The following is a 26,010-nucleotide window of genomic DNA, read 5'->3' as shown; positions in this document are numbered from 1 at the left end:
CTTACCATGAATTATTCCGGAGCCATGCAGGCTTGGCTGAATGAACAGAACTGGTCGATTATATTTCACCCTACCCACTAAACCTTAAATATTATGCCTCCGGTCAGAGAGCCTTTGCATCATTTTTCTTGGCTTCAGAAAAGTAGGGAGGAGATACTGAGTCAAGAAGCCAAGTGCCTGAACTTTTATAGGAGCCCAGCCTCACCCAAGGCAGGGCCTCCTGTTCAGGCCCACTTATGTTTGGCCTTCCCAGGACAACTGGAATTTGGGGTGAAAGCCAGCGTTTTCATTAACAATAAGCCTTCTGTATAGAAGGTACATGTTTCCAGAACCTTCCAGACCCTCTCCTGAGTATTCTCTGAGAAGGGTTTTGAAGCAGAGGCCAAGGACAGAAGTCAACATGGAGCTGCCTTTTCCTTGGCTTATGTGACTCAAGCAGTACTCAGATAGCTTGACAGCCAAACCTGGCCCACTGTCTGTACGAATAAAATTTTATTGGAACACAGCCATGTTCATCTGTTCTGCACTCTCTACAACCAGTTTAGTGCTACAGAGGCATGGTTGAATAGCTGCAGCAAAGTGGCCCATGGAGCCTAAAATATTTATTATCTGGCCTTTTACAGAAAAAGCAATTTGCTGACACCCAGTTTAAAAAAACTTTCAGGAGTGGTTAGGACTATTTCTTGGGCCTTTGTAAAGAAAATAATATCCCTAGAATATATTTGGTTCGGTCTTGTAAGGAGAGAAAAGAATGGGAGAAAACGGTGGTCCCTGAGTTCCCTTGTAGTCACACAGGAAGGAAAAAGGACCTGGGAGCCTGGTACCCAGGGCCTTGGGTGGCAGATATCCTGTTTACAGGACAACCTGTACACCACCTCAGGGAGCCAACGCCACAAGCCTGGCACTAACACGCAGCCTTGCTGCACCTGTACCCAGCACCTGACGCCAAGAGAGCAACGCCTACTGGAGAAGAAAGATGGCCATTCGCTCCACCCTACCAGAGCAGTGAGAAGCCTCCCCAGAGCTGCCCCCTGGCAGAGTCTCCTACAGCAGGTGCCACTTGTCTGCCAGCTCTAGAGCCCCAGCAGGCACACACTAAGTGCACACAGGGCAGCAACAGGGAGAGTGGAGACCCAGGAGGCTGACCTAGAGAGCCCCAGCTAGCAGCCCCTGCTTCAGCCAAACTGCGGGGCAGGGGTGGGGTCTCATCCCAGCTCCACTGCTGACTCCTACACAATCTTAAGACAGTCGTTTCATATCTGTGTGCCTCAGTTGTTTCTGCTGCCAAATGGATTTGTACTGCCTTCTACATCTAACAGCTCAGTCACTGCAGAAGTAACTACTGAGCGTCTGCTGTGGAGCTGACACTGCTCCAGGAAGTCAGGACAGAGTGACAAACAAGAAAGGCAAATGCTCTGCTTCCTTGAGCTCACACTTTAGGGCTGGGAGGGAGCCTGGTGAGGAAGGCATGCATGAGTCTCTGAAAGTGCCACACTGGTGTCACGGAGTGGGACGCTGTCCTCCCACTCTGGCCACTAATGGCCTAGACGCACACATATAGCAGCCCTGCTGGGAAGCAATCACTAATAATGGTTATGGACCCGGAACTGTTCTACACACCTTGGAGATATGGGCCCGGCCATCATAAGTAAGCCTGGCACTGACGTAGGCACTCTAAATATGCATGTGACAGATAAGGGAGCTAAGCACAGCACCAGAGCTATTTTCCCAGGATGATACTGCTAGGAAAAATCAGGGGTAGGGGCAGTGATACAACCCTTAGGGCACACATACCTAACCACCAGGCTATCCTACCTCTGCAGAGAAGGCAATGTCAGTGTCCTGGTGTCTTCCATGCTGGCCAGGGGTGCTAAATTCTTTCTTTGTCATCCTGAGGAAGAAGGTCACCCCTTTCCTGAGAAGGGGCGGTCTTGCATCTCTTTCTCTGGGCCAAATCCTCCTACCTAGGAGTTGGCAGGAGGGCAAGTATCTAGTTGTGCAGGAAGAGAACTGACCCCAGCCCATGGAGGGGACCAAAACAAGGATGCCAGCAGGGTGTACCCAGTATCTCATTGTAGCGATCAAAGCCGACCAACACTCCCCTTGCTTCCCTTTCTCTGTCCTCACATTCTCAGTACCACCCTGTATAAATGTCCCAGCCAGGTTTCCAACGCAACGTCAGGCATCAGGGAAGGTTAGAAAGCTAGGTCCCAACCCTGGGCCACCACCTTAAAGCTAGATCTTGGTAATCTAGCTGAGAATTGAGATACCCTTCAGAGGAGGGTGAAACTAGAGAGGCAGGGGCACGTAGCTCCCCTTTTGCCCCACTACCAGTGCTGGAGGAGGCAACCACTGGCTTCTTCGGGCGGCTCACAGCTTCCCTTCTAGAAGAGGAGGATGCTAAGAGGGCAGAGAGCACAGCCAGGTGTGAAGGACAGGTGTAAGGTTCAGGTCTGCACAGAGGCCCCCACGCAACCACCAGGAGACTATTTTCATGTCTGGCAAAAATGCGCGTGCCTGTCCGCTCACCACCAGGGCCAGGGTAGAGAAAGGAGACAGCAAAAGAAGGAAAAGACAGAGCCGTCTCCGGGTACATGGAATGGGGGGATGGAAGGCTGGAGAAAGCAAAGCGATGTCCGGCCCGTTCTCAGCCCCAGCGGATCCGCCCTCCCCAGAGGCTCCTATCTGATAACAGCTCTGTCTCGGGCTGCCTTTCTTCCAAGCACCTGCAGTGTAGACTTTCCCGAGCTCGTTCCCAGGAGGTGCCTCAGTAGCCCAAGCTGTCTTCCTTTGTGGCTGGAAGTGAGGAGAAATCTCTGGGGCCCTGGAGCTCCCTCTGGGACTTCACAGCTTCTCCTGCCTGGCTTTCTCCTTCGTCTCGTGGATTAGCACACTGTTCCGCCATCGACACAGTTGTCAATGTGCCTGACTCAGCTTTGCGATCTCATGTAGGCTCCCAAATGCAAGAGCAAGAAGGGGCCTTGGAGAACAGACCCAACAAGCACCTCAGACTCGGGCTCTCCAGGGAACCCGGCTGGCTGGGTCAGGGCAGAAGTATGGCTGCGTGTTCTTCCTCGAGCATGCTTCCAGAAATGGAGCGTCTTTAAGGTAAGAGGCTGACATCATCACTAAGTCTGTGAAGGAAAGATGCTAGAAGCAGTGTGAAAATGAGACCTTTTCTGAGGCACGAAGCGCATGTTGCCCCCAGCCTCGGCAGTGCCACAGGCCCTGTTTCCAGGTTTCTCCTCCCAGATGTAAGACTCCAACTCAGATGGTGTTGGAGAGACACTCGATACTCAGGGGACACACTGGAGTACACTGGAGTATAAAACTGACTTAAAGGTGTGAGGCGAACACTATTTTTATATGAAATCAAGCACATATATCATGGAGTGACAGGAAAACCTACCCAAGTTTATTCATTCAATGTTGTGCAGAGAGCGGCGGCTTGGCTTATGTGCCTATATCTTGAGGAGAGGGACGGAGAAAGGCCTCATTCACCTTTCTTGTCCTCTCCCCAGAAAGAATTATGTGTATCCAAATTCAAATTCATCCAAAGTCAGAGGCAGAAGCACAGAGCTCCCTGAGCCATAGTGGGAAAATACTCCCCACACAAATGTCATATCCAGTGAGAAATTCTTAAAGGCTCTAAATTTCTAATGACCTCCTTTTTCAGATGAGAAAACTGAGGCCCACAAAGAGAAGAGCAGAAGCAGACTGGATGCCAAGCCCCCGAGCCCCACAATGGGTGCTTTGCACTGACACATCACCACCTCAGACTTGAGGCTGCCCCTCCAGGAGGCCAGGAACTCTCTCCAACTTAACCGGTCCTGCCCAGTGCTGGGGCAGCACGCTGACGGAATAGATGCATCCTTAAAGATTTCTGGTCACAGTGATGCTTGGGGATTCTACCTAGGAGTCTACTGATGCCCCAATGTGGGTACCACCCCCCTAGCAGGGTGTGCATGGAGCCCCAGGGGGTCTGAAATCCTGCCACCCAGCCTGGCTGGTACAGCTGCTCTAGCCCACTACTCAGAGGGCAGAGGCATAGCCAGAAGTCACCCTCTCCTTCCGGGACGGCTCTGGTAAGTGGATTTCCACAAAAAGGACATCATGATTCCACACTTATCTATGCCTGCACAGCCCAGCCCACTGAAAGGCCGAAAAAGCCAGGAAGAGATGGAGCATCTGCTAGAGGCCTGGACTTCCTTGAGTGGGATAAACTCCCTGGACAAATGTGCAATTTCCAGGCATTCCTGAAACCTGGAGGGGTCAGGAAAAGAGTGGACACGGAAGGCCAGGAGAATGGGCCTAGAGCTGGAACAAGTTCTACAAAGGGAAGGCAGTGCCAGTGCAAGGGGACAGGCAGTGTCACATGGGCTGCACAGCCTGGACCACCTGTCCTCTGCTTCTGGAAAAGGAAGCACCATGCTGAGGTTAAACCAGAAGCTCGGCAGAACACCTGCCCTTCCTGGGTTGGAATCCTATATCCTCCACTTCTCAGCTGAGTGATTTGCACGTCATTCTCTGAGTCTGTTTTCTCATCTGAAAACAGGAACAATACTTTGCACGCATATTTCGGGGGTGTAGGGAGGACTAAAAGGGTTAATAGAGGGCAAGCACTCAGCACCATCTAGATTGCAGCTACCATGAGCACCCCGTGGGGTCACACGAGCAGCAAGGGGACGGACAACCACCTGCGTGAGCGCCCCTGCTCTCTGCACCCCTTCTGACACATGCAGTTTCAATTACTGGAACTTAGCACTCCAGAGAGTAGAGCTTTATTCTGCCTGCCTTTGCCATGGAGTTCATGATTTTCTCTTGTGCACACACCAGACCTGGGGACCTTTGTGATCCAGCTTCCTGGTGCGACCCTTGGCCTCATTCAGAACGCAGGAATGTAGGAAGCTCTCTCTGCATTGCTACTTCCCAAGGAGCCCAGACATTAACATTTTAGTATGAAAGAGCAAGGCCAGTTTCCTCAGTGTCATTTTTTATTGGGTGAACTGGGAAATATAAATGCTTTTGTAAAAAAAGTTTTGCCCCCTTGGGGCACCATGAAACTATTTTTGGCTTGCATTTTTAAAAGACAGCCCGTCGATATTTTCAACGTCCCTGAGTTGCCCTCATGAATCAGTGGCTCTTCAGCCTAGGCCTCCTCTCCTTCTGCAGTGAAGAAAGCAGCACTTGGAAGACAGGATGTGGCCACACTGCGCACATGGGTGAAGTGAATGTTCCTCTCCACTGGGCCCAGAGTGAGCACTGGCCTAAGAGGTGAGCCAGCCTCCCACTGGGCAGTTACCAGGCAACCCTGCACCTGTGAGCCACTTGCTCATTCATAATGTACACCCAGCCAAGGCCCAGTGCCTCTGTGGGCCAGGGCAGCCAGGGGAAGGTACTGAGTCACTCAGCAGTGAGCCCACCTGGTCCATCTGAATCTGTCTCAAGGGTGTCCCCGGGTAATAGCCCACCAGCACCTGTATGTACTGCTAACTCCAGCCCAGGGTCAGTGACAATAGCAGGCTGTTCCAAATGCCACAAAGCCATTAGCAGGAGCTGATCTCAAAGCAACCAAAAGGAGCAAAGATCTCTCCCAAGTGTCCTTCTCTCCTCCCCTCCCTTCTCCACCACCTGGAGGACCAGTGGAGTCCAGTAGTGGTTCTCAACATTAGATCAGCACCATTAGCATAGGACTCTGATTAAAGCTTCAAGAAGCTCTTGGAGTATTTATTTTCGTGAAATATGATAAGTATGTATTTTGCATTCCACTCCTGCATAGTCCCTTTGAGAAAGTCCTAGGAAGATGGATTTTGTTGGCCCAATGGGTGATTGGGAACCACCAGCCAAAGTCACTGTCAATAGATACTGGACAGAGGTACCCACAGGTTGCTCCACCGCAGGCCAATACAAGCTCTTCAGAGCAGGCCCCACAAATCCTTGGGGCCTGGCCAAGGCCAGATTTTCCTAAGCGGGCACAAGTTAGCTCTTTCCATTCTCTGGAAGCCCAGGGGATGCCACAGGATGCAGCAGAGAAACCATCCACAGCTCCCTGAAGACAGCCACAGATGACAAAATAGTACCAGTTCTTTGTCTCACAAGGTGAGTGAGATGGCACAGAAATCACATTTGCAGTTTGGAAATAAAGAAACCCACAGAAGAGCCCTTGCTCATGGTTGAAGGGGCCACCAAGGCCCTGCTCTAGGAAGGGGCCATCTCCAAAGCCTGCTCTGCACCTGAACTGTCCAGCTGCACAGATGTGGCACAGAGCCAACCACAACAGTATGGCTCAGGGACCAGGTGGGGCTTTAAAGGCTTAGCAGAGGTGGAAAACATTAATTAAGCAAGGAAGGTGATCACAAAGGGGTGTGCTTTGGGTTGGCAGTGGCATCCTCTGAACTTCCACCATCATATAAAAATGAGTTCACCCAAAAACACCACTTCCTAGTGAGAAGTCTGTATGTGCTCCTCTTCTCTGGCCATGTCTTCACTACCACACACACAGAAACACACAGGTACACATCCTAGGACAGTGTATCAGATGGAGAAGCCCGGGTCCAGTACAGATTTAAGGAAGAGAAGAACATTCACCCTAGAGAGGTGACCTGAGTGGCTGAGGAACCAGAGAAGTGGTGGCATGTGACTGTCTACCTCAGGGAAAGAATCGACAGGGCCCTTCCTCCAGGCCAGGGTGACCACCTGGCAAAATTACAAGGCTCTGTGGAGTTTCTTGGGACTTGATTTGAACCCAAATAAAATTCAAAGGATCCAGAGTCATTTTTGGACATTCTAAGAAGGTGAGTATCCAAGAATGAAGACCTTGTGGAGCTAGGTGGGAGAAAAAGCCAGAAATGTAGATCTTGGAGAAATAACCTGAATATGAGAATCAAAAAATAACTAACCTTTCTGCTTCCAGGAAGAAGAAAAATTACTTACTAAAATAACCACCTCAGTGCCACCCATGTTTTTAAGGTTGTCTTTCTGAACTGAACTTTAAAAATGGGTGTGCGATTGTTTTACTAGTTCAATTTTACAAAAATAAATAATCCAAGAGCTTCTTGAAGCTTTAATCAGAGTCCTGTGCTGAGTATCTTGAAGGGTTCCAACATTCACAACTTGAAAACAACATTTTCCATTTGGTGCAGGGTACATGGTAAAATAATTTGGAGGATAAGGTAAACAGATGAAAAGGGAACAGTGCAGAGACCCAACGTAGCTGCACACTCTTCACTCACACAGAACCTCATGAAGTTCCGTGTTGCAGAACTGAGAATCCTGGTTATGTTTGGGGGCCTCTGGCTCTGTGTGGGCATCACCTAGCTAAATGCTGACGAGCTATTACATCTTGGATCATCACTACCTGAGAATTAACTTAGACAAATAGTGAGCCTCCTCTTTAAACAGCAATAGCAATATGCATGCTTCCAAAGATCTTTTAACCTCCTCTCAAGAGGACTGGCAAGAATCTACAAAGTTGAAAGATGTGGCCAGAGAGCTTGGGCTTTGGCATCAAATCACAGTTCTAAGCCCTTTTGGCTACCCACCATCAGGGGGTGCTTGGCAGGTCACCTACCTCTCTGAGCCTATTTCTTTCCTCTTAAAAAAAAGAAATTAAACTGGGGATAGTTGTGTATGCCTATAATCCCAGCTACTCAGGAGGATGAGGCAGGAGGATCATAAGTTCAAGGCCAGTCTGGGTAACTTAGTGTGACACTGGCTCAAAAAATAGAAAGGGTTAGGAATGTAGCTCAGTGGTAGAGTACTTAATAAGCATTTCCCAGGTTTAATTCCCAGTACTAAAAAAAATTATAGCTCTAAAAATGATTGGGAGGGATTAAAACTCCAAATTCAGGTGACAGACTATGCGACCTCTAAAGAGCTCTCTGTGGAAGTGATGATAATGAAGGCAGTGACAACAGCACAGAGCTTCCACCCCTCCCTCATCTCAAAGCCATGATCCTGCTGTATCAGGTGGAAGCCAGGATGCTGAGATATGGGCCAGATCCACCCAGCACTGAAGATCAAGATGAGCATGGATCCCCAAGTCACGAATACACTCAACAAGCGCTTCACGCCCACTTCCAGGGAACCATCTTCCATCAACACCCAAGAGTCGCGCCATGATGTCGCATGCCTGTGAGCTAAAATGCCTTGGAACATGCAACTCCTAGGGGGTTTCCCCAGTCCCAGGCTCCAGGCCACCAATCACAGGCACAAACAAACCCTAACTGTGCAAACCAATCCCCTATGGCCCCTGTGAGGGCGGATTGGAAGTCACTGTAGGAATAGAGCTTACATTATAGTTGATGGTCCTCTAGCAGCAGTAGCTGGTTGAGACTAATATAAAAACTCCTTCGGATAACACTGGCAATTAATTCTGGCCAAAGAGCAGGAGATGGATGCGAAATACACTGAGCACAGACCAGCACAGAGGCAGGTCTCTGGAAGACAGGAAAAGCTACCCCAAGAAATTACTTCCAGAGTGGGCTGCAGGGAACTGGGGGCTCTGGGCTCATTGTTTCAATCTTGAAAGCTGTCAATCACTGTCAAAAGACAGTGTAATCTTGCCCCAAGGCTTTCAGGAACACTACGAATCAAGGCCCACAATTAGCCCTCCAATGTTGGTTTCATGAGTTATGGGCATTCTCCAGCTAGGAGGGTACAAGCTTCTGCACAGAGTATACTCTGACCATAAAGGATGTGCAGACAAATACAAACACCCAGACAGTCAGAGGGGACAGAAACAGGTCTACAATGTTAGCCCTACTGGGTTTATGAGCCAAGTGTGTAGTTCGGTACTATTTAGATGGTTCATGGGGGACTCGTGGGTACTGACAGAGAATATAACTCTCATTCTCTTTAGAGCTTTCAGAGATGAGCAGGGAACGTAGAAAAACAGTAATAATGTGCAATGAAAAAAGGGACTGGATGATTCTCAATCCCCCTCCACCATATTTTATACATTTTTTAAAGATGTATGGGCAAGTTAAGAAATTTAGACTCCCCAGAAATTATTTCTTTTTCCTATTTATACAGTTCCCTAAGCAGATAAGCTAAGATCCTGGAGTAGACTTGAAGAAAGACTGCACAGGGCGAAAGAGGCATCTCGGTAGGCAAATACTAACAAATGCTTAAAATGGTAATGTTAATTAATCATGCTTCATTATTTCCTTCACTTTGAGCTGAATGATTTGCAAAGCTTTCTTGAGTCTCCATCCCATTTGATCTTCACAATAAACCTGTGAGATAGGTAGTCTTATCCTCTTGGATGGTAGAGGAAAAGGCTCAGAAAGTCATGCTTCTCCTGATTCCAGCTGCCTCCTGGGATGTTCTGATTCTAGTAAGAACATGGGTGGCAGGACTTGCCTCATGAGTCAGGCAATACACAGATGGCACCTCCCTTGGGGTGCAGACTTCTAAAGGCAGAAATGTGCTAAACACCCCTCCTCACTGAGTCAAGAGTAGAGATCCTCTTGATCAGGATCCTCTTCATCAGATCCTCTTGATCAGGATGATGCTGGTGGAGGAGGAAGGGAGAGCCAAGCAGCTGAGAACTCTTGCCCATGGTTTACCAGCTTGAACCCAGCACTGGAATGTCTTGTGGGGACCATCAGCTAACAGATGTCCCAGGGAGACAAGGCCATGGCTTCTGGCCAGTTCCAAGGACATGAGCTGCCACATGAAAGCTGGTATCACCTGGCTCACTGTCCAATGACTTCAGCAGTGGGTAGTCAAGGAGGCAGAAACAATGGGCCTGGGATGGATAATACAGATGCCCAGTTCTTGCCCCATAGGTTGCCTCTACTAGCTGAGAATACTTCTGTGTCTCAGGTAAGGTCCAGACTGCAGCCCTGAGATTCCAAGTAAGAACTCTGCCAATCTACACGAAAGAAGGAAGAAAGCCATAGAAGTAGACCCTCGGAAGTAAGCATGGAACTAGACATCTCGACAATGGACACTGTCCCCAGTGGGCCTCACACCTTTCTGGACAAAAATGATTTCTAACAAGACTTTCTTTCCTTAAAACATCCACGGCCCACACACTTGAGATGCACAGCTGCTCATACAGCTTTCTTATAACCCAGCAGTGCACACTCAGGCTCCAGGGCTGTGCTGGGAATGTGTGATAGTTAGCTTCCAATTACTGCAACAAATACTTGAGATAATCAATGCAAAAGAGCAAAGGTTTACCCTGGCTCACAGTTTCAGAGGTTTCATCCCCTGATTGATTGGCTCAATTGTTTTGGGTCTGTGGTGAAACAGCACATTATGGTATGGCAGGTGCCATGGCTGAGGCAAACTGCACACCTCATGGCCAGGATGAGAAAGAGAGAGGCAAAAGATAAGTCTGGGGTCCCACCATCCTGTTCCAGGTCACTCCTCTAGTGAGCTAGATACCTCCCACTAGGCCTCACCTCTTATAGCTTCCACCATCTCAGGAAGCAAGACTTCAACTCATGGGAATGACATTTAAGATCCAAACTATGGCAGAAATGTGACTGGCTTCAGGCCATGTGTCTGAAAGGGCCTCATAGGTTAGTTGAGCGTGGGGGTTTCAGCCCCAGATGGCTAGTCACTCTTCATGGCCTTGGTCTGCCCTTCCTCTGTCACCTGGCATCACTTGGTAGTCATTTGGGTCATTCCCACCTGATCCAGAAGAGACAGGACCTAATACTGGTCTCTTGGGGACAACCTAAAACAACATGGAGGAAGTGCAAGGTGCCCCTCGAGGTGGTTCCAGATCCCTGCAGCCTGTGGCCTCTCTTCTCAATGGTGCTGGCTCTGGACACTAGCGTCATGTTTCCTAGGGATTGAGTAATTGCTTTGTCAGCCTCCAAAGCTTCACTTAAGTGGTCTCCAGAACCGCTTTGACTTTCCTGGGAAGGGTGGACCTCAGCCCCACACCTCCTAACCCTGGCCAGGACACCTAAAGGAGAATTGTCTCATCTGAGCTTCCCACTCCCAGAGCTGGGCCTAGACTCCACCACAATTGCATTCCCTCCTCTAAAGCCCCTATAGTCCCAAACAAACCAGAGGTGTGGGCTCCACGGAGCCTTCCTCAAACGCTAGGGTTCTTCCCAAAAGGCGCTTCCCTTCTGCTCTGTAGGCAGGCTCCCCATCTCTATGGGTACCACCACCCTGCAGGCCTATGGAGAAAGGAGGTTTGTGTGTATATAGTGAGGCTGGGGCAGGTGAAAGACATCTCCTGACAATGTATCAACCCCATTTTTTCAATCAGAAATAGTATAGATCTTGAATAAGACACGAAGTGAAACTATACAAAAACAGAACGATTTCTCCCCCAATAGGACCTGCTCTGATGAAAGCTAACATTCACTGAAACTATTTGTCAAGAATTGTGCTTGGGGCTTGACACACATTATCTCAGTGGATGTCGAATACAGTTATCTCACTTGATGTGCATAGTCAGCCTTCCCTATCCATAGACTCAGCATCCATGAACTCAACCAACTGGAGACTGAAAACAAATGGACCTATGTAGAACATAGACTCTTTCTTGTCCTTCTTGCTAAAACAGGACAGTATAACAACTATTAGCATAGCACTGACATTGTATTAGGTATTCTAAATAATCTAGAGATGGTTTAAATTACCCAATAGGGTGTGCATAGGTAATGTGAAAATGTTGCACCATTAATATAGGGAATTGAGCATCTGCTGATTTTGGTATGGGAGGGAAATCTTGGATGCCAAGGGACCACTGTTATGAAGTTCAGTGATACAGGTGTACATATGAATAACACACACACACATGTGCACATGCACACACACATACACACAGCCAGCACTTCTACAACCTTATTCTATTCTAGCATTTCTTGTGTATTATTTGGACCCCTTTTTCAGAAAAGCTTTATTTCAGTGGATTTGAAAATGGACAAGAAATGGCCATGTTTCTTGTAAGATACAAATTACCAAAGATCATTCATAAGAATGCAGATAACTTGAACAGCCCTATTATAGAACTCAATAAATTTATATTTAAAAACATTTTCCATAAAGAAAAAATGTAGACCCAAATGGCTTCACTGGTGAAGTCTACATTCAAATAATAAATAATAAACAACTTCTTCCAAAATTCAGAGGAAGTAATATTTCCTGGGTAATGTTATGATGTGGGGACTGTCATGATACCAAATATCTGAGAATAATATCGCCCATGAACACAAATGCAAAATTTTCAATAAAATGTTATCAAACCAATTCAGTAATATATAAAGAGGACAGTATAATTAAGTTGGCTTTATTTTAGGAATGAGTTTAGATGCTTTTACCTTTTATTTCCTCTTTCTTATTAGTGTATGTTTGTGATCCATGATAAATACATTCCTCCTGGGGAGCTGGTATGCACACACACACACACACACAAACACATATCACATCTTGACCCTTTGACTTCCCCTTCCCCACCACTCCCACCATCCATCCTCATCCCTATCAGCTCAGTAAAGCTCAGTAAGGCAGGTGCTCTTATCATCCTCCCTGTACAACTAGTGGACTGGAGCAAGAAAGGCTACTCAACTTGTCCAAAGTCACTAATACAGTAAGTGAATGACAAGGCCAGGACTAGGAGTCAGGCTTCAGATTCCACCTGCACACTGCCCTCCACCTCACTGCTTATGAGTAGTCCCCTCTTTGAGTTCAAAAACAGAGACTCAGAGAAGTGACGTCATTCGTGTGGGCCCTGCCCGGAGGCTGCACCTGTCAACCAGGAGGATGGTCAACACATTTAAGACCAGAAGTCAGACCCACAACCTTCAAAACAGACAGATGTGTAGGCCTTGGGCTGGAGAGTTCTGGCTGCTGGCTGTTAAGTCTTTCCCAGCTGCTTTTGAGGAGGCCCATAGAGCTTTCAGAGAAGGGTGGGTGATGCAGAGATGCAAAGAATGTAGGGCAATGTCTACTTGAGCTGTCAGAGAAGCTTTTCACGATGTTATCAATTTTGACCACTACAAATAGCCCAGATAAGAGAGAACTAAAGCTCTTAGTTGCAACTCTGAATTTCTGTATATTAATCCCAAGCTCTGGATCAGGAAATGGCTCATATCTACACTCTGTATAATCTATACATATATACCCTCATATATACATATATGGCCTCATTTTATGGACAGAGAAACCAAGGCCACGTGTGAAGCTTGGTGCCCAAGGACAGACAGCTAGAAAGGGATAGATTCCAGATGAAAACCCAGATACCAAAAAGGCCCCATAATGTGCTCTGGGACCTATCAGTGGTTTCCTGTGCTCTCTCCATGCATGCTGATTCTGGTCCATTAATATACTGGCACCCATGTCTAAGGCAAGCCCATCACTGGTGTGCCACCCTCTGCCAACCCCAGGATCCTAAAAGATAGGCTCAGCTGTCTAATTTCCACCAGGGATTTGCCCATCTTATGGGTATTCCAATTTTTTGAGCAAGCACCTGAATTTTGTGTGACTGATTTCAGCACCCAAAAGAGGCGGCTTCTAAATTTAGATTTAACAGCCGAGGCCGTCTGTTGCACAAACGTATACTTCCTCGGAAGCTGTTGTCAGAAACAGTAAAACTGACATACAGAAAACAGTTTCTTCAAACCTTAATAATATTGAACCATAAAACTGGAGGATGGCAAACAAACAAAGCTTTACATAATGCCCTTCAAAGTTCACTTCAACAGTCACAGGCCGTCCAGATTTTTTTTTTTTTTTCAATGAAAACTCCAGGGAATCCCCATCTGTATTGTCACTTCCCAACTCAATTCCCTAGGGCCTTCATTCCTTCTGGATGCTGGTCACCACCAATCTAGAGCCTTAGTTGTCAGCCATTTGAGGTGCTAACCTGCACTTTGTGTGACAAAAGCCACTTTGGTAGAAGCTGCAGCTTAACTGCAATTGCCTCCCCCTTTGCCGTCCAATCACTTGCTTTCTGTCACACACATCCCTCCATACTCTGTATCTTCTGCTGGGCCAGGACGATGGAGAAAGCCTTTTTGCTGAGGACATCCTAAGCCAGCAGGCACCGCAAGGCAATAAAGTTGTGGGACTCATGGTTGATATTTACACACAGCTTTCCATCAGAACGCCTGTTGTCCCTTGCCCAGTACCGATGGGGAAAAGATTACTCTCATGCTCTGAAATTTTCCATTCTGGATCTCAGCCCAAAGGTGACTTTTTATTTTTAAACTTGAGCAACAACGACAAAAAAATTTTTCAACTATTTTTGATTCATGCCCAGGCTAGAGAAACACACTTTGTTCTTGTTAAAGCAAGGTAAGGTTCTTTTTAAATACATAGGTAGCTCAGACAGCTGAGCTTCAAAAGCCAGCTAATGTTCACAGGGCAGCACCTTTACTGTAACTGCAAAGGTGAAAATCGACAGGCAGGGTGAAAGGGAGCTGGAATCCAACTTTCTGTACACTGTGCCTGGTCCTACTAATACTATAAGCATGGCATAGAATTCTGAAAGTCTTAAGCAAGGGTTGGGCCTGAAGCCTTCCCTCCCATCCGGGAGATAAGAAAACCATGTCTTTAATTGACTTTAAATTAATTTTAATTGACTGATGTAGGACCTCCAAATGATACAAAGGAAATAACATAACTCCCAGTGGGCTAGAGTCTGATGCGCCAAGTTTGTGCTCCCCAAAATCGAAGAATGAATTCTGAGGAACAATGGAGGTTAGGAGTAGGAAATATTAATTGAGAGAGAGAGCTTCTGAGAGGCAGGAGGGGACCCAAGTGAGCTGCTTCAGACTCCACTTTACAGAGGAAGCATTTTAGAGCAAAACCACGAGGTGGGTACAACATGGGACAAAGCTATGTCATCCAGTAAGATTACAAGTATAGCTGCTTAGATAACATCGATCCAATGGGGAAGGGAGTCCTGTAGTAAGTGTACATGGAAAAACAAGGGCCTTTTTTGGAAGAGATGAGTCAGGAGGTCCTGGTCATCCACCTGGGTGACTGATGTGTATCTAGACTTTACCAGACCAGGTAATACCAATTATAGTATATTGTTTATCCCTTGGGGAGGCGTGTAGGCCTAGTCATTCCATCTTTATCTTGAGACCAGGACTTCAAGGAATCTGCCTCCAGCCACAGTTGTAATGTGTTCTTATCTTCTGCACTGACTCCCTCAGGAGCCTAGCCCTGTCACTACCTGTAATATTTATACCTAACTTAGCTGTCTATAATAATGTTACCAAGACCCCTTGCTACTCCAGGGAGAACCTACAAGTCCTTCCACTGTCCCCAGCCTTGGCTGTCTTCCCACATATCCTTTTCCAGCTTAAGCCCAGCACTGCTCTCACCCAAAAAGCTATCCTCAGCATCAGGGAGGAAGAGGAGGACTGGAGTGCCCAGATAAGAAGAACCCAGGATACAAATCACCCTTTATTCAAGCAGCCCCAAACTGCCAATGTCCCTCCCTTGTTCTTAGAGGCACTGCAGCCTCCAGATCTTTCTCCCACCCTCTCGTGATCTCCTAACACATTCCTTCCATACGGAGGCCAGGGAGAGTCCACAGGACAGGCCGGCACTCGTCTATCCTTCTCTGGGGTCAGTGCCATACCCTCAGCACGACCCTGAGCCCCACCCGACCCTGCCGCTTAGGAACTGTGCGCCGGTGAGCAGGTCACTTACCGCTCTGCAAACTGAGGCTCATCATATTTGTCCTGCCTGTTCCACAGGGTTGTTTTGTTATGGGGAGCAAGAGCAGTCATGGATGTGAACAGGATTTGCAATCAGAGCTCAATATAAGCATGCATTCCTATTATTAAGCACATAGTGCAGTGCTAGGCAGTGTGGTATGTTCCTTGGGATGAAATCTAAGAGACACTGGCAATAAAAGCAACTGGGTTGTACGAGGCACAAAAAACAAGGAACTAAAAGAGAAAAACAGAGACAGTGGCCCACAGGGCTTCAGAAAAGGGGAAGTTCACAGAGCTAGAGCAATTGGGAAAGGCTGCTTTGAAGGGAAGGCTTTGTACATGGCTGGAGTAGTGCTGATCAAAGCTTCTTTCACACGGGCCCCTTCCCAAGGTTGAGAGTTGGTCAAGGGCAGATCTGTCTTGGTGGCCTCTGTTTTCCCAGCCCATTCCTGGTACTCAGCTGCCTCATAGTAGCTGAGAGCTGAATGAGTGAGACCCAGCAAAGCAAGGAACTTGGATCACTAGAGAGGATGGAACCCCAGATATAGCCAGAAAGAAGTGTGTTGGGAAGGCAGGTGCAGGGCACACTGCAGACTCCAGGAATGGGGGGAGTGGGAATCACAGGGTTCCAAGGGAGTAAGGATGGAAAGGGAAACTGGGGTAGGAGGACAGAGACTTCAGGCTACAGGAGCTGGGGCTTCTGAGCACAGCGTAGCAAAGGGAGTTCTGAGCAGGGAGTGACATCATGAAATCAGTATTTTGGGAGATTAATCCAGCAGCTGCATGTGGGACAGCCTGAAGAAGAGAGTGAAAAATAAGAACTAAGATACACCATGTAAAGGTATAAGATCCCAACGAGGAATGTAACTGTATTTTATACCTAAAATGTACCAATAAACTTAATGAAAAAAAAAAGAAGAAGGGAGTGAAACAGGCGCAGGAACTCAGGCAGATGGTGAGAGAGGCTGAATCGTGCTCCAGGAGCTCATCAGAGGCCACCCTTGGGGACTGTCCGCTTGAGACCAGACCTCAAGTGTCCCCCAGTCCCCCTGCCCCATGTCCAGCACCAGCCGGCCTAAGCAGTCACCTTCCCCTTCCTGGGTCCCTCCAGGCTGAGCCAGTCCCTTTTTGGATAACAACTCCAAGGACTCAATAGTGACCTCTCCCTTAAAGGAGATGGACTTCACAGAGAGAAGAAGGCAGGCGGGGAGGCAGAGAGAGCTTCGGTTCTGAGCATATTTTCCCCAAAATGCACCCTTGCAACAGCTGTCTAAGGTGATGTTAATGTGCCAGTGAAGACGATGACAGAAAGAAAGCACGGGAAAAGGTGTGGAAGGGAGGGCTGTGGGTTGAACCCACAGTGAGGAGGGATCCAAGGTGGATCCTCGGACTAGGCTGTGGCTCTGTGCTGCAGGCTTGGATGACACAGCACGCATGAGACTGTGGGTTCCAGACCCAGCTCCTCCCCAGTGGGGAAGATGGTGTGACAGGTCCCAGCCAGGAAGGCACGTGTGAGAATTGGATGGGTTTATGTGGCCCGGTGCCTAGGACTTTCCTGGGGTTGGTGATCAGTGAGTGGTAAATAGGATGGGTACTAGGTTAGAGGTGGTCTCCCTGGCATGAACAGCCTGAACATCCCAAGGAGCGAGGGCCCAGGATGCCGGCTGTGCCACAGGTGGTGTATGAATGTAGCCTCCCTCCCAGACCCCTAAGTCTTTCACCAGCGAAGCAGAGCACGCTGATGTCTCGTCCCCTTTGAGGACCTTCAGATAGGCGATGGCAGTGTCTGCACCCCTGGGAATATTCTCTTCCCTAAAACCTTTCTCTGTTTCTCCCCTCTCATTTCTCTTCTATTCACTTGATACAGCATTAGGCAGCAATGACAGGTAAATGAGGGGAAAAAAAAAACATTTTGTAAGTGGAAAAACAAAAAGGGACCTTAAGAATGACTGCCTAGGAATGTACCCTCAGGATGGTGGTGGATACCTATAATCCCAGCACTCTTGGAGACTGAGATGGGGATCACAAATTCAAGCCCATTCTGGGCAACTTATCAATTTAGGAGACCCTGTCTCAAAATAGAAAAGGGCTGGGGGCAGGGGGATTTAGCTCAGTGGTTTCACTGCCTGCTCCGCAAGCACAAAGACCTGAATTCGATCCCCAGTACCAAAAAAAGAAAAAAAAAAAAAAATAGAAAAGGGCTGGGAATTTAACTCAGTGTAAAAGCTCTGGGTTCAATTCCCAGTACCAAAAGAAAAAGAAAAAAAGGAATCGTGTTGCCAGAAAGCTGGAGCCCTCTGGGAATGTCCCCCCTCTCACTCCCCAGGAGCCCTGGCCCAGGGAAGGGAAAGCTTGGCTTCAGATCTCCCGTCAGGTCTCCCAGGGACGCTGGCCGACCAGGGCAGCCACCTGAAAAGTCCTCCTGCAGGAGTGCTTCTCGCCATCCTGCGGGGCATTTGAAAATAAGATCTCCAGTTACCACTGGCATGCCTGGCACATCCTGCTGCTGGCTGCAGCTGTCCCACGGAAGGCCAGTGACGTCATCTGCAGGCCTGATCATGCTGCACTTCAAGGCTGAGCTGGGCAGAAAGGTCCCTGCAGGCTGAGCACTGCCACGGAGAGGGAGGAAGCTGCCACTTCCTCCTGGAGGTGGGCGCTGTTCAGAATTGCTGCTTCCCTTCCTGGGTATAATTCTATTGTCTTAATTTGGACCCACATATAGGAAAGGGTCAGAAAGTATTCCCATGTCCAGGGCAATTCCATTCCAAAAACCTGCTATGCAGCAAACTTTGTCCTGGGTCCAGGCAAGGCGAGAGGATGCCTAGTCCCCAAATTTTCACTGGATTCATTTTGTAGAGTTAAAAAATAAACGGTCTTACATTTTTCTACTATGGACAGAAGAAAGGAGATAAGAAGGAAAGAGAAAACGTAAAGGAAGGAGAGGATAGAAAGATAAAGAAAAGAGGAAAAAGAAGGGAAGGGGAAAGGCATGAGGGGGAAGGGAAGGAGAGAGGGGCCAGAAAGGTCCACAGCTTATGGCTATTTCTGCCTAGAACACACCTGCCCAGGTCCCTTCCCTTCCCACTCCCCCTTCCCTTCCCCTTCCTCCCCTCCCCCTGCCCCTCCCCCTCTCCTTCCTCCTCCTCCTCCTCCTCCTCCTCCCCTCCCTAGGGAGCTCAGGCCCCAGGACAGCCCTGGCAAATCTTGTCCCCTAGAAGAGCTGGCCAAGGGGACAGGGACAGGATGCTGGCAGGGCCATGTAAGAGATCAGTCCCTGGGCCCTCAAGTGAAGTTCAAACTCAATGCAAAGCAGATTTCCCAAGGGTTGGATCAGATTAACTGGAATTTGCAGGCTGTGCCCAGCTAAGATCCGTGTCTGTCACCATGTTAACCACACTCAGGCCCCTCTGAAAATCAGAACCCTGCCATCCATCAGCACCCAGGGACGGGAGACACGGCCTGCTTTTCTGTGGCCAGGCCCTTTCACTGACTCCAGATAAATCTGAGAAATTCCTGGGCATGTGCTAGTCCCACGGGCGACTATCAGCAATCGTGAACATATATATCCCTTTATTCATCTGAGGAGCTCATTTAATTAAATGGGAGATGGCAGGAACCTGCTCAAGGGAGAAGAAGGTGAGGGAGACCATTTAATTTTCAAAATCAAGAGAAGTGGAGGGAAAAGGGCAATCCAGACCTGTTCAAAGCTACCTCATGAGCTAGGTACACTGGCACATGCCTATAATCCCGACTACTTGGAAGGCTGAGGCAGGAGGATCACAAGGCCAGCCTGGGCAATTTAGCGAGATTCTGTCTCAAATATGAAATTTAAAAAAGGGAAGGAGAGAGGGAGGAAAGGAAGAAGGAAGGAAAGGAGGGAGGGGGGAATAAAGGACTAGAGATACAGCTCACTGGGAGAGTGCTTGCCTCGAATGAGCAAAGCCCTGAGTTCAAGCCCCAGTACAGAGCAAGAAAAAGAACCCTACATAACTGAACAATCAGAGTAAATTGGTGGAGTTAGAGTATTCAAAAGAAAACTGAGAATCTGAGAGGTTACAGTATAACCTAAGGCTGCGCAGCCTATAAATCTGGACTGGGCCTGCCTGGGCTCAACATCTATTTTCTTTCTAATACCTTGTGACACATTTAATCCTGTAAAACTGTATAAAGCGTAGTTTAAAAAACGCTGTTTTTGACATGGTGTTATTCAGAATTGCTGATATTTCTTTTTATTTTCCCATTAAGTTTATTGGTACATTTTTGGTATAAAATATAGTTACATTCATCATTGGGATCTTGTACCATTACATGAGTCTCTTGGTTCTTATTTTTTTCCCCCTTCCCTTGCCCTCCCTTCAACCCCTTCACCCTTCCCTATTTGCAAAGACCTTGTTTCCAATTTTTTTCCTCTTCTCATATTTTTTCCTTTCCCTTTTTTCCCTTCCCCTACCCTTCCCAATTCCCTTGCTCTTTTAGACCTTTTCTCCCTGTTACACAATATCAGTTATACATTTTTTAAAATTACAATATTAAGATCTAGGAGACATTACCACAGATTTTATAGAATTTAAAAGGATATAGAAAGCATATTACAAAAATCTTTTTTGAAATAAATTTGACAACTTCTAAGAAGTACCTTGGAAGACAAATTAATGAAACTAACTCTGGAGGAAATATAAAATTTGAAAATAGCACCTATTAAAGAAAGTATATCCCTAGCTTGAAAACGTACCTATATGACAACAACAGGCTCACATACATTTTAACTGATGAATTATATCAAACAAGTAAAGCAGAAAAAAGAAGGAACACTTCTCCCCTCATTTTAGGAACTCAACATTGTGCTAATCCTAAAACTGGATAAAGATAATAGAAGAAAAAAGTATGAACATAGATAGAAATTTGTTTAACAAAACAAACTATTGGAAGTCAGATCTGGCAGGATGTAGAAAGTGGTTTTGTTATAGGGATGGCACTGTTGGTTCAAGAATTGCTGATATTTCTGATAAAAATTACCTGTAAAAAAATATGCCAGAATGCTGAAATGTATAGTTTCAGTTTCAGTCATTATATTTTTCATTTCAGGAAATTCTTGCTTTTGTTCAAATATCCATGGAATTTTTCAAATTAGTATTGCATTTCTTCCTCACATTTTCTGACTATTTTAAATGTATGGTATCACCCAACCAGCCTCACATCTGAAGCCTGTGAAGTTTTTTAATCCCACCAGCAGCTGTTTCTGCTGATTCTTGACCATGTTGACTGCTCTCCTCATCTGGCTTGCAATTTGGGGGCCACTGACGTCTAAATGACTAGGTTCTACCTACAAGAATCCTTCAAGGCTTGTGCGAAGTGTGCCCTTCCAGAGAGAATTCCCATTTGATACTGACACTCTGGGATGCTACAAACCCCCTCAAAATACTCACGGCTTGGAGTTGCCTGGGTCACCTAGCCAGTACACATTTAAGGCAAAACTACGGCAAATTCTCACAAGAGACACCACTCTGTTCTCTCAGCCCCAAGTGAGAACCAAAGCAGAGCCCCTGTGTCTTCTTTCTCCCTTGTCCCTCCTGATCCTTAGAATAGAGAGCAGTTTTCTGTAGCAATCACATTTCCAATCCCACCTGGCCAGGGCCCAGGGGCAGGCTCCCTGGGTATGAGTCAAGGCCATTCGTTCATTGCCACCTTAAGGCCTGACACCTCCTCAATCTGATTCCTTCAGACTTTTCAGAGCACCTCTCAGGGCCTAGATCTGGGCCTTTCTTGTGCCTAATTTAAAGCAAGAGTTGCCCTTCTGCAGTCTCAGGAGCCCAGAGTTCTCCAAGCCTTCTAAGACAGACACTTTCGAACCTTTGAAATTTTGAAGCTTTTATTGAGAAAGAAAAGCATCACCAGTAGGGAGGTTTTAATGACCCATGAGGCTAATGATAGCAAAGAAAGGTGTGTAGCAGTCGGTAGTCAGCAGATCCGATTAAGGGGCATCTGAAATATTATGAAGAAGGAAGAACAAAGAAGAAAGAACATATTAAAACAGACCAGAGGAGCTGGGGAAAGAATCTACAAAGACTGCCAAGACATTTCTCTCTGCCTTTGTACTTTTCTGGGTTAGTCGTCATCTGTGGCATAGCAAAAATGAGTGCTACCCTTTCTCCCTACAGGCACACAACGTGGGCCTCAGTCAAAGCTGCCAATGAGCATCTGATTAGAGACAATTCAGAATTTTTTAAAGAAACTAGACCACACCCAACACCTTGTACAGGTCCAGATTGTCAGAATTTCCAAAGTCATAGCCATCATTTTTTTTCATCTTCACAGAAGGCTCCATTTTATAGACATTTATAAAAGGTTCATTTTATAAACATTAACAGTGAACTTTCTGATAAAAGGTCCCCTGTATTTTCTGCTATCTATCACTATTTCCTAAAAGAATGTCCACTAATTAACCAATGACATATTCTCACATGCTCCAAAGGTGTCTATGGGTCCACAATCACTCACCCAAAATCTTTGAGTCCAAATGTGTTTTAGAATTCCAACTGTTTCAGATCTTAGGAAATGAATCAGGTTAACCTATGAGGTTTGAGCAGTACATCACAGCTGAACACAGTGACATTTCTACAGTGTCACAGAATGCGCTGGATGAAGGAAAATTATAAATGGCCTCATGTCCATCCAGGGCATGAATTAAGAAAAAAAATGTCACTTTTCAAAGATTGGGGGATTTCAGAATTGGGAACAAGGTGAGATGAATCCAGATAAATGCATCATTGCTCAAAATACTTAAATCCACCAGCCCAAAACTCCTTGGGACTCAGCCTTGAAATCCATGCTCTGGTTCTCAAAAGAGGCAGATAAGAACAAGATCAAAAAGGAAGAGAGGCCCTAGACTGGATGAAGGCCAGAGAGAGACTAGCCAGGCCTGGGGTCACAGGGGGCTCACTCTGCATTCCTGGAATGGGTGGAGGGACAAAGGTGGGCCCCTGTTCTGTAGGATATGGAGCAAATCAACAATGGCCCTGGAAGACTGAGCAAAGTCTCAGGAGAAATGACACAGGCAGAATAGGCTGGGGATGGGGGGATGGGGAATCAGTTGCATTTAGTCTCAGATTTATGACCAAGAGATGTGTAATGTGATTCTAAACCTCAGCTTCCTCCTCTGCAATCTGACAGAGCTGGTAGTTGCAAACACCAGTAGTTTGAAAATGGTAGCCTTGGTACACTGGGTGATCATGAACTCTACTGAATGAGTTGTAAGCAGTCTTTATTTTAGTAAATGGAACAGGATGGAATGGCATGGCATGGCATGGAGTAGAATCCCTCTGCACCCCAAATCCAGAACTCTCCCTGCTCACCCTATACACCACACCTCTTCATCTGACTGTCCATTTGCATCCTTTATAACATCCTTTTTTAATAAAACAGTACTAATTTTTAAAAGCCTACCTCAACCTGCATCTCATGTGGTAAGAATAATGATGTTTCATGAACTTTTGTTTCTAAGAGAGGCTGTGTGTGTACAAAGTCTACCATATTATATGCATATATATGCACACACTCAAGGACATGGTCTAAAAAGTTTCAAGTTTACCGTGCTGAGTGATTTCTTCTGAATCTTTTCAGCACAAATATTCTGAGAATGGTTTTTTCTGGTATTACGTAATTCAGACACTCTGTATTAAAGCCATCCTGGATCTAAAATCAAGAAAAGATCTCACAAAACCCTTTACTTCTCAGACTATGCTTTAGTGATTAGGACCTCACTTCTCATTTGCCTCTGCTACTCACTCACTGCGGCTACTCAGGCACCTACCAAGTCTCTGGACTTCAGCTGCCATGTTTGTGAAATATAGAGGTTGACGGTCACAGGGTCCCAAGAGGCAACTGCTGATGTAGAATTGGAGAAATGTTGACACCTGTCTTCTACAGGAGGTCATACTTAGAACGGTGCCATATAATTTAGATGCTAAGATAAAATCATGATTGCTTTCCACACCTGGTGTTTCTGGAGGCTTCTGAATGCAGCACATGATATGAATGTAGCACCGCTCAGCAGTCAGAGCTTCTCTCAGAAGCTGGGGCTGGAGACCACACACGACCACTTCTCCTTAGCCCTTGCAAGGCTCAGCTTGTCCCCTCAATAAATGATGACCAGAACTCTGTGTTTGTTGCCCAGCTTCCTGGGAGACGGGCAGTGGCATAGCAAAGGGATTACTTTGGGTAAATATTTCTCTAAACCTCGTTCTTGCCACCACCACCAGTATGCAGAGCAAGGAGGCTAGCTCCCCAACAGCCCCCATTCTAATCCAAGGGAGCCTAACATGCTGCAGAGCAAAGGCCCCCAGAACTAAACATGTACCCCAGAACTGGGCACTGGCGGCAGAGAGTGAAAAGCACAAGAGAAGGAGAAGATCTGAGCTGGGCTCCCAAGGCCCCAGTGATTTCCCTTTCCAAGGCAGGGCTATTGCATCCAGCCGGATATCATCTTTACAGCACTTAGTACTTGGATCAGTGAGCCACAGCCTTTTGATTCCACCCCTGAGGCCTCAGCAGCTACCCGATCTGGCCTCCTCCAGGGCAGAATTAGCCAATATCCCTTCTAGGACAGATTGAATCCCGCTTCCCTACGTGCTTCTCCACGACCCAGGAAGCTAAATCATAATGCTCCCCAATGCCCTTCCTTGCCTTTCATGCCAGGCAAGCAGGTGAGTCTACCTAATTGCACTGAGAAAACTGAGGCTTAGTGCCTGGCGCTAGGTGCTGGTTCTCAATCTGGGCTGCAGGTTAGCATCACTGAGAGCTCAGGAGGTTCCCAGTGTCCCTGCCATGTCCCGAGGTTCTTAGGTTCTACCCAGGCACTTACCCTGTACCTCTCCCTTGCAATTTCAATGTGCCCTAGTGATAAGAACAGGGTCTCTAGTTCCTGCTTGGTAATCTCCCAGCTCTGGTGGGGCCTGAGAGTTTCCATTTCTAACAGGCTGCCGGGTCTGGTCTGGGGACAGAACCAGAACTCTGAGAACCAGCGTTCAAGGCCCCAGTACCAGTCTCAGTTTTCTCCATTGTGGGCAGAGGAACCCGGTTCCTAGAGAAGCATGCTCTGCCATGGCTCTCTTCAGTCCTCCACAGGACTGAAGAAAGCCGTGCAACCTGGGAATGTGGTCAACATTCAGACTTGGGCCAGAAGTCTGGGCTGGGACTGCGCCAGCTACACTTTGAGGAGCAGGGTCTTGGACTAGCTGCCCCACTCTCTGGTCCATGCTCCTCGTGAGGCCTCCCACTGCAAGCAGCTCCAAATCCAGGCAACATGCCCTTCCCTGGCAGGGATCTGCCTCCTTAAAACTTTCACTGACACTCTTGATCTGAGCCGCAGGAGACAGCGACTACATTCCTCTCCCAAGTGCGCTGTCCACATCTCCGTGTCCTGGCCACTCATCTCTAGACAAGACAAACAGTCCACCATCCCTTTCGTATACTTCCTATATCATGAGCCAGAAAACTCTCCGCTGGGGTCCTTAGTGCCCACCATGTGCTGTGTGTGGTTCCTGGTGCTCAGAGGAAACTGGACACAACAACAGAGACCCAGGGAGCAATCAACACTGTAAGAGAAGGTGTTATTAGCCCCAAGGGGAGTGGCATGAACAGCTAGAAGAAAAGGGCTACAAAAGAGGAAGGCAGTTTCAGGCTGGTATCTCAGCCCGGCCAGCCCTGTGCCCTGCAAAGCACTGGCCTCATCCTCCAGGCCAGAGAACCATGTCAAGCCTGGGCTGTTCATGACCTGCCAACATCACCCAAGAAGCGCAGCAAGAACCATTGCGACCCACGCTGTTTCACATTCACTGAGGTGAGGCACTGTGAAGGGCTCTGCTGGTACTAGCTCAGCGAATCCTCACCATGATTCCATGAAATGCTTGGTGTCACACTGCCCCATTCACAGAGGAAGGAAGAGAATTACAGAAGTGAAGCTGCATGCCCAGCAGAAATGAGCAGAGCCAAAACTGAGCCCCACACTGCACAACCTACTCCGTTAACTGTGCCCAAGACCCAGTTCTCATGTAAGATGGGACACTCCTGGGTAGGGTGAGGCAGAAGCCATCCTCACGCTACTTCATAACAGGTACACGAGACATGCACATAAATACACGTGAGTTAAACATACATTAAAAAGACTTGCATGTCATCCTCACAACAGCCTTATTAGGTAGATATAAAGACCTCCATTTCAAAGATGAGAAAACTGAAGGACAGAGAGGTTGAGTAACTTTCTTCAGGTCTCAGCAGGCTGGTGGTGAAGACTGGATTTGAACCATGACAGTCAGGTTGCATGTCACACTTGTGATCCCCTACCCTGCACTGCTCACATGGGCTTCGC

At 47.3% G+C, this 26,010-nt stretch overlaps 1 protein-coding gene across 29 annotated transcripts in view; it reads right to left on the bottom strand.

Moving 5' to 3' along the window:
• Positions 1-26,010, bottom strand: part of Kcnma1 (potassium calcium-activated channel subfamily M alpha 1) — a 732,631-nt gene that overhangs the window by 648,286 nt on the left and 58,335 nt on the right. Inside the window, exon 1 of one of the 29 annotated variants that reach the window (XM_021259666.2) lies at positions 15,637-15,957. The exons of the other annotated variants lie outside the window; for them this stretch is intronic. The gene's annotated coding sequence lies outside the window, so the exon portion shown is untranslated. Of the gene's footprint in view, positions 1-15,636; positions 15,958-26,010 lie in introns of those variants that run through there. 29 annotated transcript variants of the gene reach the window in all.

Source organism: Heterocephalus glaber, unplaced genomic scaffold (assembly GCF_053883595.1).
Source record: "Heterocephalus glaber isolate CG9 unplaced genomic scaffold, H.glaber_assembly_v1.0 deba00001497, whole genome shotgun sequence".
NCBI lineage: Eukaryota > Metazoa > Chordata > Mammalia > Rodentia > Bathyergidae > Heterocephalus > Heterocephalus glaber.
The sequence above is the reverse complement of the archived record's forward strand: the minus strand, read 5'-3'. Positions and strand labels throughout refer to the sequence as shown.